This window comes from Capricornis sumatraensis, chromosome 2 (assembly GCF_032405125.1).
Source record: "Capricornis sumatraensis isolate serow.1 chromosome 2, serow.2, whole genome shotgun sequence".
NCBI lineage: Eukaryota > Metazoa > Chordata > Mammalia > Artiodactyla > Bovidae > Capricornis > Capricornis sumatraensis.
The window spans coordinates 156,401,920-156,420,642 of NC_091070.1; the positions used below are offsets into that span (position 1 = coordinate 156,401,920).

General features: G+C 40.3%; 1 pseudogene; it reads right to left on the reverse strand.

The window, feature by feature from the left end:
* Positions 1 to 882: 882 nt before the first annotated feature.
* On the reverse strand, positions 883 to 18,209 carry LOC138069756 (POU domain, class 5, transcription factor 1-like; annotated as a pseudogene).
* Between the last annotated feature and the right edge of the window lie 514 nt (positions 18,210 to 18,723).

The following is an 18,723-nucleotide window of genomic DNA, read 5'->3' on the forward strand; positions in this document are numbered from 1 at the left end:
AACAAAAAAATAGCCTAATTATTTAATTAAGAACAATGGTCAATTATTATATAACTGAAAAAATGTTGGATAAAATTTAATACATATGTGTGTGTGTATATATATATGGCACTTGAAGCTTTTGAATTCTTTTTCCACTAAACCTGAATTTTCAATCTCTGCTTTAGTTGTTTGGCTCTTTGTTCACATGAACTTTCTTTCACAAACAACCAGTATTCTGAGGTATTTTGCTGACCAGATCAAATACTTTAAGATGAGTGACATCAAAAGGCTTTAGATAAATAGGCTTCTGAAGTAGCAAGACTACAGGCATATGCTGATATCATGACAGAATATTTTGAATATAAGTTTTGTCTTGTTTTTTTTTTTAGGTTTTGTATTTTTTTTTAATGAGGGTAGAAATTTAGAAATGAAGTGCCCCCAAATCCTCATGCTCCCTGGCTGACAGGTCCTCCACCTCAGCATTCCTCCTCTGGATCTTTCAGGTTCCTTACTTCTGGTAAGAATGTGGTAGGATGGGACATCCCTGGTGGCCCAGTGGTTAAGGATCTGCTTCCTAACACAAGGGACATTGATTCAATTCCTTGTCCAGGAACTAGGATCCCACATGCCCTGGAGAAAGTCCAAGTGCCATAGCTAAGACCTGACACAGCCAAATAAATAATTTAATTTTTTTAAATGGTAGGACACATTCATTTACACTGAAGGAAGCTTTGTTTTGTTTTTAGTTCCTAGGCCTTTATATAAGAACAAAATGATGAGTGATGTGGGGATTAAAGTCAGGAGCATCATCCTACTTCACCTTCCCTCCAAGCAGTTTCTCCAAACTCCCTGTCCCCACACCCTTTGTGTTCCCAATTCCTTTCTTAGTGAATGAAGAACTTAATCCCAAAGCCCTGGTACAAACCCCAGGGTTCTCTCCTTAGGTCTCCCTTCCTCTCCCCCCACACCCTTTTCCTGGGGAGACCAGGCACCTTGGTTTGAATGCACAGGAGAGCTTGGAGCGGTGACAGACACTGAGGGAAAGGCCTCACCCTTGGGGACTGGGATGTAGGGGTACAGCGTAGTGACATGAGGGCCCAGATAGCCTGGGGTACCAAAATGGGGCCCTGGTGCCAGAGGAACAGATGCCGCTCCCCCTGAGAAGGCAGACCCAGCAGTATCAAAGTCCTCTGGTTGGAAATAGTTGCTGCTTGATCATTTGCCCTTCTGGCAATGGTTGCAGAACGACACCGGAACCACGTCCTTCTCTAGCCCAGGCTGCTGGGCGAAGTGGCTGATGTGCTGCCGAGTGGGCTTCAGGCACTGCAGGAACATGCTCTCCAGGTTGCTTCTCACTCGGTTCTCCATACTCATCCACTTTCTCTTCTGGGCCTGCACTAGGGCCTCTGCCTTGCATATCTCCTGCAGATTTCGTTGTTGTCAGTTTCCTCCACCCACTCCTGCAGCAGAGGGCACAGCTTACACCTGTTCTTTGAAACTGAGTTGCAAAGCCTCAAATTGACAAGTGGTCCTTTGGCTGAACACCTTTCCAAAGAGTGAGCCCAGGTGAGCCCCACATTGGTCTGGGTATATCCCAGGGTGATCCTCTTCTGCTTTAGGAGTTTGGCAAATTGTTCCAGGTCTTTCTGAAGAGCTTTGATGTCCTGGGACTCCTCAGGGTCCGCTCCAGTTTCTCCTTGCCCAGCTTCATGATGCCTGGGTGGGATGGTGCAGTGGTCTGGGGAGGTCCCTCGGAGTTGCTCTCCACCCTGACTCCTGCCTCGCCCTCGGGCTGAGGCACCCTTCAGGACACCTCAGGGCACTGGCCCCACTCTAACCTGCGGTGCACAGCAGGCCATCCCTCTGCACAAGTCATAGGGTGGGGGCACAGGGGAAGCCACCACACCTCGCGCTGGGCACAAGCTCCAGCCAGATTCCTGACCCACCCGGAGGCCCTTGGAAGCTCATCCAGGTCCCAGGATCAACCCAGCCTGGCTGTGGCCCTCCCTGCTGATGGCCTGCACCACCCAGCAGGGGAGAGAAGGCCTGAAGGAAGTTTTAAAGATCCATTAGTGCACTAATAAAAAATCTTTCTTCAGGAAACAACTATGAAGGTACTTTTTATGTCTTCTTTGTGATTAGGGGTGAGAGAAAGGAAGAAACATATGTTTTTGTATATATATATTTAAGTTTGTACTTAAAAACTACCCCCTGAGTTCTTGATTATCTCAAGGTGAAGACAGTGTTAAATTACTTGTGGTGATGGCCTGTCAGATTGAATATATAGCAGAAGGACAAGGCAAAGGGTAAAATGGATTCAGTGCAGACGGAGCTGTGGGGTTTGAGACTGCCCTAAAGGAGCAGACGAGGGAGGTGAGGATGGTGTCCTGCCTTAATAAAACCCCCCCTGTAGAATGTGGATGGCTTTCTTTTGACTCCAAACTGGAGTCTCTCTTCTCTGTGGTGATTGGCATGTAGGGACTGGTACTCCTATGAACACACATGAAGGAAACAGGCATCTTAAAAGATGAGGATTTATGTTCTCAGAATAAACATCGGGAAGTATCAAGTTCACCCCCCTGGAAACTACAAGGGTCTGTTGTTATATGATAGGACCTGGGTTTACTCAGAACTCACAGGACATGTAAGGTTTTAAAACAGATGTAGTTGGTCAGAAAATGGTAGCAATTTACACCAAAGGGACTAGAAGGGAGGAGAGAATCAGATAAACTCTTTAAAGCATTAGAGATTTTTGAGTCTACAGTTGCCCTGACTAATTTGGTAGCCACAGTGGCTATTGAGCATTTGAACTGTGGCTGATCTGATTTGAGATGTGCTGTAAATGTAAGATGCAAAATGTCTTCAAGAAAACAGGTTCTGAAGACTTAGTTATGAAAAAGAATGTAAAATGTCTTGTTAATAAAGGTTTCATACTGCTTATATGTGAAAATAATAATATTGTGGAAATGTGGGACTAAATAACATACTAAGTTAATTTCACCTGTTTCTTTTATGTTTTTTCTAATATGACTATCAGAAAATTTTAAATTATTTATGCAATAAAATTTTATATTACTCACATTTACAATATACATTATCTTTCTATAGGGTAGGACTGCTCACAGGAGGAAGCCCTCTGTATTTGAATGTGGGTAGATATAAGAAGGATGCTCATGTTAAGAATTTTAAAACCTGTGTTTCTAAAATAAATTCTGTAGAATGGTGTAACAACATAGCTTATTATGACGTGAAATTGGCTATGCCATAGGTTAAGTAGCTTATCCCACGCCTTAATAACACTATTCAGTAAGATCCCATGTATGTATTGGCTTGGAATAGAAGTGTCCTATACCTACCAAAATGAAAAGAGAAGGAATGGATATAAAGAAACTGTGTTAACACTGGGGAATAGAAGGCATTCATTCAATACATAAAAGTACTTTTCGGCAACTCCCACAATTAGAGAAATTTCAGAAACAATTAAAGGATTTGGAAGTCCCCAATGATGATTCACTCTGAGAAAGTCTATTGTCTTAAAGAAACCTCCAAGAGAGTCAAAGAAGCATATGCTTTAATGAGGTTTTTGCTCTTTGAGGACTGTGTTCTAGGTAATTTCCAACATGCTGAGCATTTCCTTCATTTTTCTCCAGAGGAGTCCTGCATGAATTGGGTCTTCAAAGAGAAAATATTTTATTTCCATATGAAGTCAGTCAATGTCCCCTCCACGTTAACCCATCCTTCAAGGAAAGACACCTTCTTAGAAGACTGTTCTACCACATTGCTCATCACTCCCGAGATGTTTTTCAGTCCCAGTGTAATTATCTCCATGATGGAGGAGGCTCCAGATGCATTTATTTGCCCCTCTCTGCGACTGGAAAATGTATTCCATACTCAGTTAAAGTCAGTAATTAAAACGACCTAATCTGCATTCACTTTGTAACCACCGGCTGAAACTCCCTCTCTGTCAACCCCAGAGGTGGGAGGGCTGCTGCATTTAAACCCACACTGAAGATCTCTGATTGGCTGGTGCACAGTTAGAACAGGTGAAATAATCTAATCTGGAATATTGCTCTCCTCACCTTTTTTTAATAAAGATTTGCCTCACCACAGACCTTAATATAACAGCAGTAAAGGCAAGAGAGGAAATTGGAAACACGGCCAGGAGTGTGCCTTATGGTTCATAACAGCCCCAAATTGTAACTGTTTATTAAAACTAACACCCTTTTGTGAGTGAGGGTGTGGATCAAAATATCCAGTGGTTTCTCTTCTTCAATATTCCCTTTTTTTATAGCACTGAGTTTAAGTTTCAGTTTTAGAGTTTCATTAAGTTTTTAAAATTGTTTCTGACTGAAACATTGACTTAAAAAGGCAACTTGTCCGTAATTTGTCCCTGTTCCTTATTTCCATTATTTATTTCAATCCGTAGGAGATGTCTATGGCTGGATGACCTCTTGGGCCACTGGGACAAGAAAGAGTTAAGGCAGGTGAAGGGCCAGAGGAGTCAGAAGTCCAGAGAACTGCCTCACAAAATACAATTAAGGGCCTTTCCCAGGCCCACAGTGCTCTGGTGCTGCCAGAGGTAAGGAGGCCGAGCACAATGTTCTCCTTGTCCACACACCTCCCTTTTGTTTCAGCAGCATTTTGCCTCCCACACATGCAAAAGTTTGAATTTCCTGTTGGCTCTGAGGTGAGATTTATAACATTTATTAAGGTTACTATTCATTGTGAATTTACTGGGCAATAAGCCTAAGAGCTTTTAGGGGTTTAATTGCCTATGTTTACGGGGGTTGCAAAGCTCCCCACAGAGTCACTGTCAGCCAGGTTGGCCAAATGTGGACTTCTTGGAGTGCCTGGGGCACATGTCCTAGTCCAAGGGGAAGGTCAGGGAGAGCTGAAGGGCTCAGAGGAGACAAAGCCCTCAGGGCACGAGATTGGTTTTTCTGCTCTGGCTGTTTTGGTCCACTTCCCGCTGGCTCATCTACCTCATTCTGGCCAAGTCTGAAGACACATTTGAATGTTCCGTTCTCTCCAGGAAGAAAGAGAAATAATTTGAAATAATTGCATAAGGGAAGGAGAGAGGGAAAGAAGGGCTGGCGGTGGAAGTGAACACACATTGCAAACGTAATATGGGCTACATAAGCTGTCTCATGTGTATTGTCACGCTTAGTCTTCACAGCAGCCCTGTAAGGCAGGACTCCCACTCCCACTTTACAAATGAGGAAATTGAGGCTTAGAGAATGAAATCACTTGCAGAAATGAAGACAGCTAGTGAATGGAAGAACCAGGATTTCAACTCCATTTTTCTGTGGCTTCCCAGTCCTGGTTGGGAGCTCCACATTTCATTCACTCTTGTTTAGCCCTTAGTTGCCACTCATTTAACCTAAGCAATTGGTTCAGGTGTGTCATCAGGACATTTGAAAGTACAAGGTTAAACTTACTTTTAAGATGGTGGGTTTGTTTTATTGCAGAAAGGTAGCTTTTTTGCAACAGCTTTAACCCTTGATCTCACCAAACCGTTGTAGAATGGAATGAATGCATAAGAGTGGAGTAAAGTCAACTGAGCAACGCTATGGGCCAGGCAGGACAAAGGGACTGTAAAGGGTCTGTCAGTCTCTGAGAGGGAGAGCTCCTGAGGCAGTTCACTAATTTGATAAAAGAGTGGGGAAAAGTTCTGGTTCATTTCATCCATTCATTTATTCAGCAGCTATTTGGTATGCACTTACCGTGTGCTAAGCACTGCATTAGGCATGAGGGATGCTAGGTACTTCAGCACTCTGCCTACTCCCTTCCTGCTGTGCAGAGGCCACAGGATGCTGCTCATGCCCTGTCTCTTAAAGGCTCTTTCAGATCTACCCAAGTTCTGTCACAGTGACAAATTTCTCAGGTTTCTTAAACAGATGGTTTAACAAAGGGAACAAACAAAGTAAAAGAGTTGATGAGCAGACATGTACTCTTTATGTGAAAAAAATAAACAAACATATATACATATACATACATTTGTATATAGACATAGCGCTGGGCTTCCCAGGCTGCACGGGTGGTAAAAGAATCTGCCTGCCAATGCACGAGACCCCAGAGATGTGGGTTTGATCCCTGGGTCAGGAAGATCCCCTGGAGTAGGAAACGGCAACCCATTCCAGAATTCTTGCCTGGAGAATTCCATGAACAGAGGAGCCTGGCAGACTATAATCCATGGGGTTGCAAAGAGTCAGACACGACAGTGATCACACATTTACATAGTGCACTCTTCATATCTTCACATGACATAAATAAATAAGTTATATATATATATATATATACATATATATACACACACACATACATAAAGATGCATGTGTTCACACCTGTGTGTGTAAAATTAGCCTGATGTACAGTCCAAGATGCCATTACAAATTTGATTGGTCTTGTAACAGGCAGAAAACCTACTGGCTCAGAGGACTAAGCGGTGGAGCCATCATTGTTGGAAATGTATTGTTCAGGACATTTGTTAACTTATTGATGCGGCAGTAGAAGTTGAATCAGATTCAGTTATTCAGTTGAAGAATAAATTGGAATATTTCGGTGCATTTCTTTTAAAAAAAAAAGCCACTTTAAGCTTATGTATTAAAATGACAAACTCTTAAATAGGGGTCTCTTTTTCTAAACAAAAGATATGCAAATTGCAATTCAAGATTTATATTATGATAAAAACTGAAATACAAAAGAGTCATTATCCTGCAAAATGTAAAAGTACATTGCTTCATGAGTCTATAATGATATAATGGGATATTGATGTAATAAAAGGTATCAGAAAGGAGACAATGACCTTAAAATTTTAAGTCAGAAACATTAGAATTGAACAGTAAGTATCTACCCACCTAACTATCCATCTATCTATTGCATATTTTAGAAATTTGAGGTGAGGAACAGTATATTTTTATCTGCTGATGGTGTAGCCTTAATAAGGGGTTTGGGGTTAGAGAATGGGAATTTTTTTTCACATAACCATTCCAAGTCTGAAACTGGATAAAGATTTTACCTTGAATATTAGATTAATAGGACTATCTTTCCTAAAAATCAGTGGTGTGTTATGAGGCTTGGAAATCACTCCTGGCCTAGCCACAGGACAGCAAATGTCAGGGACGCCAGTTCTCCCTGCCTAAGTATGAACGACTCGCTCACGGTGAGTTTGCAAGGACTCTTTAGTTTTTAAGATGATGGGAGCAATTTACAGTTAATCATTGTGTGTCATTGAAAAAGGATGGATCAACTTAAAGACACTGCAATAGAACACAAAAGATTTACTCTATCAAATCACAGGGAAATTGTAGGAAACTATTTATACTTGAAGTTATTCTACTGGCTTATTTTAAAAAGGGGAAGCATGTGTGTGTGTGTGTGTGTGTGTGTTTCAGGGGAGACACACTTAAAGTAATCAAGTGATACACCACATGTGAAGCAGACGCACAGGCTTGTTCCCACTACTAAACAGAGCAGAAGGCCTGGTTTAGCTTTATTTGGCAGGAATTTATATACTTGCTTCACTATTTGATCTTAACTTAAACAAAGGATGTTGGTCTCAGCCACCACTGATTTCAGGGTAACAGCCCTCTTTCTGAAAGGCACCGGAATTGTGACACTTCGAAAATCAGATGGTTGCACAGTATGGAAGTTTCTTAAATGTTTATTTATTGTAGTGAGCCAAACCCTCCTTTTCTTGTTTCGGAGCGTGCGATCAATTGCACTGAAAGCTGTAGGCAGAAGGATCTTACTTTCATACAATTGTCAGAACCTTGGCGAGGCCATGCAGAACAAACCCAAACAAACCAGGGACTCTAAATGAGGCCTAAGAACCTACTCTGAGCCCAAACTCCTGATAATTTTCCAGTTCAGAAAGTTGCTGAGGGTCCTCTGTCAGGGTGAGCTCATGGTTTATGATTTCAGAGCCTGTGCAACGCTCCCTTCTATTTCATCTTGACTTAATGTCATTAGTCTTCCTTCACAGAAACCTGAGCGCTCATTTTCTAATCTATCTAGATGATACGCTGACAGCATTTTCCCTGATCGAGACTTTACCATTTATGTCTCTGCCTCTGTTAATCATTTGCAGAAATGAGATTTATAGTAAAAAGGATTAAATCAATTCTGACTACCTCCCAATTCTTAGGTTTTCGGGGATTTTTGATGAACACAGAAACCATGGCCCCTCAGAGATGCTTTCCTAAGAAGATCTTTCTTAGCTCTGTGAGGTGGCCTTTCAGAGTCTCTGAGTCTCTGTGGATCATAGCAGGTCCACTTCTCCATGTTTCGTTTGGCAACCACGCCTCAGAGGCTACCCTCGCAGCAACTCAAGCTGTTTTTGATTGGAATCGATGAGTGAGCCATCCATTCTCTTCTCCTTCACTCTCTCTCTTTCCTTCATTCTCTTCTTCCCAGTCCAAAGATGAGTACCCTTAGGAAAGGTATCAACCGACTTCGATTAAGTGTTTGTCTTTGGAGTGTCTCATCATGGGGTATATTGTGACATTTTTAGCGGGCAGGGATTGAAGAGAAAAATTGCACTAATCGAAACTAAATCATAGTTTATTTTGTTCCTTTCTAATTTCTCTAATCTTTCACTGACTTGAAATTGCTTCCATGTGTCAGGCCTTGTGCAAGGCTGGGGACTTTCACGAACATGCAGTCTTCCTTCCGTATTCGCAGGGGACAGGTTCCAGGACTCCCGTGGATACCAAATCTGCGGTAGTTGAAGTCCCTTATACGAATATAAAATGACGTAGCATTTCCATATAGCCCACACACACCCTCTTGTTTACTTTAAATCATCTCTACATACCTAATACAGTGTAAGTGCTATGTTCGTAGTTGCCAGCACAGCAAATTCAGGTTTTGTTATTGAGAACTTTCTGGAATGTTTCTCCCATATATTTTCAGCTGTTTGAATCCACAGATGAAGAACCCATACTCGAGTGGGTAGTTGTTGTTCCCTTCTCCAGGGCATCTTCCCAACCCAGGGATCAAACCCAGGTCTCCCACATTTCAGGTGGATTCTTTACCCCCTGAGCTACCAGGGAAGCTCTATAAAAGGTCAAGTCAACTGTAATCATTTTCTTTCTTTCTTTCTCCTCCTCCCTTTGTTCCTTCCTTCCCTTGGTGGGTTGTTTTTTTTTTTTTCTTTTTTCCAAATTTACTCTTGTTATTTTGCTTAGTTGCCTTGGATTTCTTCCTCTGATCCTCATGGTGAATACAGGGATAGCATTTCCTGAGTTTTTTCTTCATTCTGTAAATCCTGTTTATCCCACGAGCTGTGCTATCCAGCAAGGACAGTGATCATATTGACATATCCTTGGCCATGTGTCTAGACCAGAGTCAATGCCTTTAAATTCACTGAACCACGTACTCACCAAAAGTCATTCTAAATCATCTGCTCTATGTCATTCCATTTGCTGTCTACTGCAGTCTAGAAAATATCTGGACCGTAGTATTCTCTGTTTGATTTCCTCTGTCTGGCCCTGTGTTCATCCCCTTGGTCTAGGGAGACATTTTGGCTTCTCTGGCTTTTACCTTTATTACTAGATAGATTCTAGGTCCTTTAACACAAAATGCAGATCTTTCAGACTCTCCCCTTTTGGGGCTACTCTTGGAAATGATTTGATACTAGAGATATAGTTAACCTATACACCTAGAATCTTTTTACAGTACCATCTTACTTGGTTAGTATAGGGCTTGCTGCGGCCCCTGGGTTTAAGCGGGTAAAGGTGAGTAATGTGTCACACATTTTGGCCTCAATTTGGAGTGTCTTTTTTCACCATGGTGAACTGGCTCATGTCTGTATATTTTAAAGTCATTGTGTCATTTCATTTTCCCCCTGAGGGTTAAATATTTGTATGTGTAGGATTTGTATCTTATACACACAAAGATTTGATTGTCCAAGATCCTAGCAGTGGTTGCGTACACTGCATCTTCACAGGGATTAGACTTGGAGGTGGTAGAAGCACCCTACAATTTTTGGACTGAGATAGTATGGAGGCCTGCACACTGTAGCCACAGACTAGGAAAGAACCAGAAAGTTCACCCATACTAGAAAGGTAAACTTTTGGCGATTCCTCAAGATGTGACAGGTTAAAAAGGAACATCAGAAGTAGGAACCAGGGTACCTCACTTTTTTGTTAGTTTGACATAAAGGATTTAGCAAGTAGGAATAGAATAAGAAGCACTACTAACTCTGGTTTCAAGGATTCATTGAGTCACATTGTGTGGGGTGCTCACCACCAGCAATATTCACAACAACACCTCCCATAAACACCGCGTTCTGCTGAAGATGCAAATTCTTATAAAATACAGTTCTTCCTTTCCAAGAGCTTATGATGAGTCTAAAAGAGACCACTACAGGCTTAAATGATAGAAACCGCTATATAAGACTTTTTTGGACTATATTATGCTGAGGGTGCTCCAAAGACAGTATAGTAACTGAAACTGAGATGAAGGAGAACTTTGCTTAAAGATGTGGCCTACTTCACTGGTGTGTACCTGAGCAGTCTTATGGGACTAATGATACTGGGCTGTCACTATCTTAAAATTCTTAGCAATTAAATCTTGGAATGTGTTCTGTAGGTGACACTCTAAGGTAGAATGGAGCAGGCACATGAACAGGGAAGATACATATACAATATGCATCTCTGTCTGTCCTTGCTGCCCCATTCACACTTGGAATTCACAATGCCCCAGATGTGTGTACAGTTCTGTTGGACCTACAGTATGAGGGAGTTACTGTGGAAGACTCAAAGCAAGTACAAGGTCAAAATGCTATATCCATGACTATTAGCAAAGGAGGAGGGGACACTGATATGTCCCGATTGCTAGGTTTTTCATTCCACCAGACTTTGCTCCAAACATAGAACACATAAAGAAGGCATGGTGTTCTAAGAAATGCAAACAATCAAAGAATCATATCATATCCTTCTTACTCATGTTACATCCATGTGTTAGCCAATCACTTAAGCTGAAAATGATGACACAGAAGTAAAGGAAGTGCTAGGGCAATCCAGAGTCCTTGTTTTCCCCTCTTCCTTACCTTTCCATCAGTCAGTTGAAAGCACCATGTTGGTGAATGTGTATGTATAAATAAATGTGATAAAAACAGTTGAGTTAGCTTTGTGTACCATTTCCACTCTTTGGTAGCAAAATACATATGCATGTACAAACTATGAAATAAAACTTATGCAATTTCAGTAATTCTGCACATAATATAAATACTTTTGTATTTACATTTAAAACTGGCATTGCCAATATAAAGATGAACAGTAAATAAAATTCATGCTAATAATTAAAAATCTTTATTTTTGTTTACTTAGAATTATATTAATAGAAAATTTAAAATATGACAATTCAAAGGAGATACCACAGAAGAAATAAAATTTTATACTTCTTCCTGTTTTTGAACAAAGGCCTCCATATTTTCACTTTTTACTTGGTACCACAGACTATACATCCCCTGCCTGAGGGTCTTGATTGAAAGATGAAACTTGGGAAAGCAAAAAGCTTCTATTGGAAGGGCTACTTTTATGCCCTAAAATTGTTTTATCTGATTTGGTCCATGAATACCATAAGGAAAGTGTGAACACTCAAAAATATTTGATCTATTGATTCAAAGCTTAGAAAATTAAACCCACCCAAAATACTTTTTCATTTTAAATTTTCTCTTCTGATTACTCTATGCTCTTTAAATTTTTTTATACATTCAATCCTTAAATCTTCATCTGTAACAGACTTAGAGTAAGGTATAGGGCAAGTCAACTTAGGTTCTTCTGAAAATGTTAAATCATTACCCATGACCTTAGTTGTCTCCAAAATTACATTTAAACTCCTGATTTTTCTTTGTAAGTTCTTTATAAACATTTATTTTAATTTCCATTCATTTCTATTCACTGACTGTCCATGCCCCTGGGCTGCTGTGGGTTCTCAGTTCCAACCCAGCAACCATCTCAAAAGCTCCTGTATGGAACGTGTCTCTTCTACCTCTAAGTCACATATACCACCCTTTCTACCTAGAACAATCTCAGTGAGCCATCTGATTACTTCTATTTCTCCCTTCTCTCAATGCAAAAAAAGAAAAAAAAATGGAGATTTCTCAGTCTCACTCCACCTCAGCTCCACTACAGATCCACCAAAAGAGAGGAAGAAGTACTTTATAACTGTAAAACACTATACACACACAGAGCATGGCTATTAACGTTTTAATTATGTTGAGAACAGTTAATACTTCTTTAAGGCTTACTATAGCCAGGCAGTGTTCTAAACCTTTGTGTGTATTAATGCATTTATATTCTCACAACAACACAGAAAGTTTAAGTAACTTGTTTAACAGCTGATAAGTGGTGGAGGTGGAATTCCACCCCAGAAATCCCCCATTTACCTTCCTAAGGAAAGGTGTGGAAATTCTCAGGAGACCGTACCTTAGTGTGCCATCACACTGATCAGTTAGCATGCACTTAAGAAGACTCTGCTTCTATATGCCCAAGAGAAAAGGAGGGCAGAACACCCAAATTTTTATATTGACTATTGCTTGCCAGAAAAATCCACTCACTGTTTGCCTCTCTTTCTGTCTGGTTCGGCTTTGTTTTTTAATTCTGAAGCACAGACCTTCTCTGGGAAGTTAGATTTGGCTTTGATATTTCCACCCGAGACTAGAGTTTGGAGAGTGTGCTCTCTCCCACAGATGCTTACTTGAGCTGTGTGACCACCAGCCTAGGAGACTCCACTGCAATCTGCTTGGAACTTCCTACAGGACCACCCAGAAGCTGCAGCTGGTGCTGAGTACCACAGTGGCTGCCTGTTTACATGAGAATGTGAGTTGAAGGAAGTGGACAGTACCTGCTTTCTGCTGTCAGCCAAGAACTCGATTCCCATGGAATGATTTGATGTGTAATCTAGAAATATTCAAAAGTTTTAAGCCCCAACTATTTTCCAGACATGGGGAAAAAACTGGGGCAAAAGGGAGTTTCTCTCTGGATGCTGGCAGCTTCTCTCTGGTCCGGCAGAACCAGCTGTATGTCTGGGACCATGGGTCGGACAGACTCCAACTGTGCTGATCCTCAGATAGACCACGTTGAAAGAGCCATTTTCTCATACAAAGACTTTCCATTGAATCATGTCCTATGCACTATCTCTGGCTTCTCAGAGAGGAACAACACTGAACTTGTAAAGAAAACAAAAAGTGTCCTTAAAATCCTGGCCCATATCTTTTGCGGATAGCCAAGTTCATGCCTAGCCGCCCCAGGAGGGCATTTGGCAACAGTCGCAGAAGAAAGCTTTTCTGTCCTGATGAATAACAGTGTCCGGAAGAGCTGTCTTGCAGGGTGAGGGGTGCCTGTGGAAGGAAGGCAGAGTTTTATAGAGCTGTTAGCGATGCCTTTATAGCACACTTTAGGTAGCGGATTTTTCGCTGAACAGGTTATATTACTTCTGTGTTTTTGTAAATCAAACTCTTCTTTACAATTTTGTTTTGGAGCACTTAAGAGGGCTCGCAAATTAAAGAATTTCTAACATCTATTTCCACAGTAAATTCAGATTTTCAGAGATCAAGTTGCCTTAAATTGAGGGGGACCTGTATCAACAACTTGGTCCCTTCAGTTTTGCCCTTTCACCAGGGCCATGTTAAACCGTCTGGACTCCATGAGGCTAACATGCCCTGGGAAGGAGAAAGAAGCAAGCAAGCCACCTGGAGAAAAATGTTGCAAGTCGATGAGATCTCTCCTCTGTTGAAGGCATAAAGTGTATTCTTTGGGGTTGAGCCTTGAGAAGAAAAGCACATTCAGATTTATTGAACTGGTACTATGCACCAGGCATTTAATTGCACAATAGCCCCATGAGGGTAGAAGATAATGAGATAAAACTTAATAAGCACCTACTAGCCAATGGGCACGAAGCTAGTAACTGCATTTTTAAATGTATTGTTTCATTTAGTCTTTATAATTAGGGTTGCCATAGTTAGCAAATTAAAATCTAGTTAACATCTAGTTACATTTGAATTTCAGATAAGTAACACATTCTTGGCAGTATAAATATGTCTCATACAGTATTGGGGATATACTTATACTTAAAAATGTTTTCTACTTGAAATTCATATTTAAGGTGGAGGGGCGGGGGGGGGGGGGGTGTTGTATTTTATCTAGAGAAGGAAATGGCAACCTACTCCATTATTCTTGCCTGGGAAATAACAGGGACAGAGGAGCCTGGCAGGCTACAGTCCATGGGATCGCAAAGAGTAGGACACAACTTAGTGATTAAACCATTACCACCATCTGTATTTTATCTGGCAATGCTATTTGGAAGAATCCTAAGAAGAAATGATTATCATTCCCATTTTACAATTGAGGAAACTAAGACTCAGAGACATTTTTAAAAAATTGCCCACAATAATAAGTAAAGGTAGAGGAGTTGGGATAACTGTTTCTGTTTGATTTTAAACCCTATACTGTCAGCAACTATGCCATACAGTCTCCTCATCTAGGCTAATAAATACAGTCAGTTTTATTCAGTCAAATAAGCCGCCTCAAGAGAAAGAACTCTCTTCAATATTAAGTACTAGATATTTATTAATGATCTTCGTAATCCAAAGCCTTGTGCTAGGGCTGGAGACAAGAAAAGATGCATACGAGGATACTTTAAGAACCAGGACCTGCTCTCATAGGAAAATATAATGTAGTGGAGAAGATGAATGAGAGATAAGGAGAGGGAGTTGAAGGATAGGGAGGTGAGGGAGAGGGGAAAATGCTAAATATATTTCTAGTCAATTTCAGGTGTTTTAAGCAGGAACATCAGTGTCGTAGTCGACTCCGCTTTAAAAATCCTGAGGTCCACTTTAGAGAGCCTTGGTGGTATGGAGGTGGGGTCCTGAGGAAAATGGATGGCCGTCCTTAGTGTCCCCAAGGAGCAAGATTCCTATAAGAGATTAGCAGCTGCCACTTTGTGCTGTCACCAACGCCCAAGTCCATGGCTCCAGGTTACAGAGACTTTCAGAGTTGATGGTGGCTTGGCTGTCACATTGCCCACCTCACTGATACCAGGGTCACTCTGGCAAAGCTGCCCAGTGAAGGCTACTCCTTCCTCCCTCAGCACTTTATGTGAAACCTGCCCATTCTGCCAACTTGTGTGAAGATGGCCGAAAGAGATGTGCTTAGGAAAGGCTGAATCCAAGAAAGCAAGTATTCGAAGCACAAAGAAATTAGAGTCATCATAGGATAATATCTGAGTTCTTCCTCAAGCACTGCATCGGATATTTTTAAAGTTTTATTCCTAAACATCACAAGAAAACAATAAGGTAGGAATTGCTCTCTCTTCCTTACAGATGAGAACACTGAGACTCAAAGATGGTGAGGGACATGCTGAAGGTCACACAGTAGGATGAAGAGCTATCTACTCTGAACCATGCTTTTTGTATAGCATCGAGTTCCCTCCTTAAAACAAAGGGAATGGGACCTTTTCCCCTGCAGGCAGGCAGGGAAATTCAACTAAACAACAAGCAGAAAGAGATGATGTTCAGGGCCTTGGTGAAAAGAAATGGGGCTGAATCTAATACCATTCTCTCTTATCTCTAATTGAAGCTGAGGGTAGACATGCCTGTTTTTACAGCTAACATCAAAAATAGAAATCAACACGGTACAAATGAATATCTAATACTATAGCTTACAGTATGATTCTTTTTCCTGTGTCATTTTACAAAATAGAAAAGATTTGGGAAGAAAAACTTAGACACAGAAAAGGCTTATGTCTTGATAGTAAGGACTGTTTTAAAGTTGAAGTTCTGGTTTTGATAAGAAAAAGCTTTTAAGAGTGCTTTTTATACAGCATTGTATATCTGTATTTATAGTCAATTCCTTCCTTCACTTTGCCTCTCTTGCGCTACAATGCTAACTTTCCCTTCATATTTTCCCAGTGGTTAACATTCTGCTTCTGAAAATTATCCATTAAAATTTTATCAATTTTGTGTTTTGGTGAGACAGTATGAGGAAATGCCATTGTGAAATTAGATTTTTCTTTGACATCAGGCGCCCAGTCAGCGATCCAATCCCATGTGTTTCTATTGAGACATTAGGGTTTGATATAATTTTGGGCAGAAAACATTTTAAAAATGAAACAATTGAATTTTCTAGATGGTCTTGGGGACCACTTAGCTTAAGAGAATACACTTCCAAATCAAAAGCCTTTCAATCATTTTAAATATTATTTGGATGATATTTGCTCTGTGTGTAGTAGCAGTTTGAATTTGTATTGAATGTTTGACCGGCTCATGCACACATAGATGATGTATGAAATTATTATTTCATATTTTTCTAGTGTTTGCATTGCAAGTGACATCTGGCTGACAGGAACTTGGAGAAATGGGATACAAAGTGAATGCTGCAGTTACCACAAGCATCGTATTTATCAAAAGGTTTAAGGTTGGCCTGTCTTTGTTTAACATATGAAACTTGGAACATTGACTGGGAAGCTCTGTGTTTTTGTGTTGCCTGCATGTTTTAACTGAGCTGTTTAGGGAAAGAGCAGTCAAAGAATAAACACTAATTGTATTATTTGTTCTGCTCATGAAAGCAAATATTATACATTCTAATTTTAAGAAAACACACTTAAATTAGATTTGATATAATTTCCATACATTTTGCCTGTATTCAGATAATTTACAGACTTCATGTTAGACAAACATGCATATTGAGCACCAGTCATCATTATTCAGAAAAGGCAATGTAGAAGGGAGAAAAACTCAACTGCATTTTTAGTTTTATTTTCTAATTTGTGAATGTGCAAAATTGAAGGAAGACGTGAAAACATGTAGTACAATGTTTGCAAGCTCTGACTGTTGAAATACACACATATAAACATACACATTTTCCTATCCTGCCTTTTCATGGAGGTCATGGTGCCAATTATGAATTTAGTCAGGAGAAATAGCATCCATTCAACAAAAATTTATGAGCGTACTACTTTGGACTGTGTTCTAGTTGGGTACTGGAGAAATGCAGAGGAATCAGACAATCCCTGCCCTTAATGAACTCACAATCAAGTAACAGAAGAGGTAAATATGGAAACCATTAAGTGCAATAGAGAGGTTTAGATGCCATAAGAAAAGAGTGGAAGCATTGCCAAAGTTGGACAAAATGGTTACAGTGGTCCATCTACCAAAGGCAGATGGGGAAGCAGAAAATGCGTTATGGGGGCTACTGTGAAAGCCTTTCAGGGACAAAAATAAAACACGCTCATTTTTCGAAACTTGAAAATTTCAGCAAAGTAGAAAGATGACAAAAATCATCCTTGTTATTATTGTCTAAAGACAAATATTGCCAACTTGCTTCTAACCTTTCCCTCCATTCTTTTCTCAATATATTTAAATCTATTTTGGAAGCATTGTGATAGTACTGCAAAAATATTGCACATATTAAAAAAGAAATTAGATGCTGCATTCCCAAATCCCCAACATCACTGTTGAATGCATTTCCATGTTATTTTAAGCTCTTCCTATATACATGATTGTTTATGACTGAACAATACTCCAGTTGATATTTAATGTCATAAATGAGCCATTACTCTGCTGGGATTTTTGGTTTGTTTTCTAACTTCCTCAATGAGCAGTAAGCTGATAACTTCTAAGGAAAATGAACTCACCTGAAGAGAAAGAAGTCTCCAATAGTGGGATCCCTGGTCCTAGAGTAAGGCATGCAAAAGGTCAGCAACATGTTTTCAGTATCTGTTAGAGTGCGAGGTACTTTACCTGCACGATGTTGTTTATTGCCCCCAGAACCCTGACTCAAGCATGGCATAGGAGAAATAGACTGGATTCACCTGGAGCTACATTCAAATCTATTTCCCAACTTTGTCTAGCTGTATGGTTTCTAGAAAATCAGCTAATCTTTCTGATTTTCAGATTCCTCATTTATAAATTGGGGCAGTACTAGCATTCATTTATCTAACAAGAGCTTATTGAGCTCACAGGGGATTTAAGGTATCTTGCTAAGTATACGGGATGTAAGAGGAGTACAATGTGTCTCATGTCTTGGAGGGCTGAGAGCCTAGTGGCAGCGCCACACATGGAAATGGACCTGACAGGTCCCAGGGGAACACAGATGAGAAAAAAAAAAAATGCATCCTTTCTGGTGGAGCAACATTTGGTCTGGATCCTAAGTAGTGAGAAATAAGTTTCAACTTACCTTTCTTTGATGGTAGCATTCATCTTCAGCTCCCCAAGCAGTCATATGGCGGGTGTTGTGTATATTTGTTCTGGTCCCTGCCCTGAAGAAGCTTACCAGCTAGTATTAGTCCTAATGCCCAGAAGAACATGGCTTCTGTTTTATAGATAGACTTGAACACTGATTTATTTTAGAAGTGACTGTGTTGGTTTGGTAGTGATTGGTTTCTTTCAAAGTCCTTCTTTCTAAGATATGTGTCTGACCTTGTAAACAGAAGTTACTGTTGACCAATCAAGGGCCATCTTTTGACACAGTATTTTGAAAGCCTCGTTAATCTGACTAAAACTCCTACTAAAATATGTAGGTTTTACAAAAAGAAAATGATATTAAGCAATATGCAGACATACTCTATAATCAGATTTGGACCTACATATATTAAGTCCCTCCCTGCTTAAAATTCCCAAATCTAAAATTAAAGCTAGAATACTCAGACCTAATGGCAAGTTTTCAAACATTCATAATCCAGCAATTTAAAATGCTTCAGATACCATTAAAGTTGTCATTTGAACTAAAAAGATAA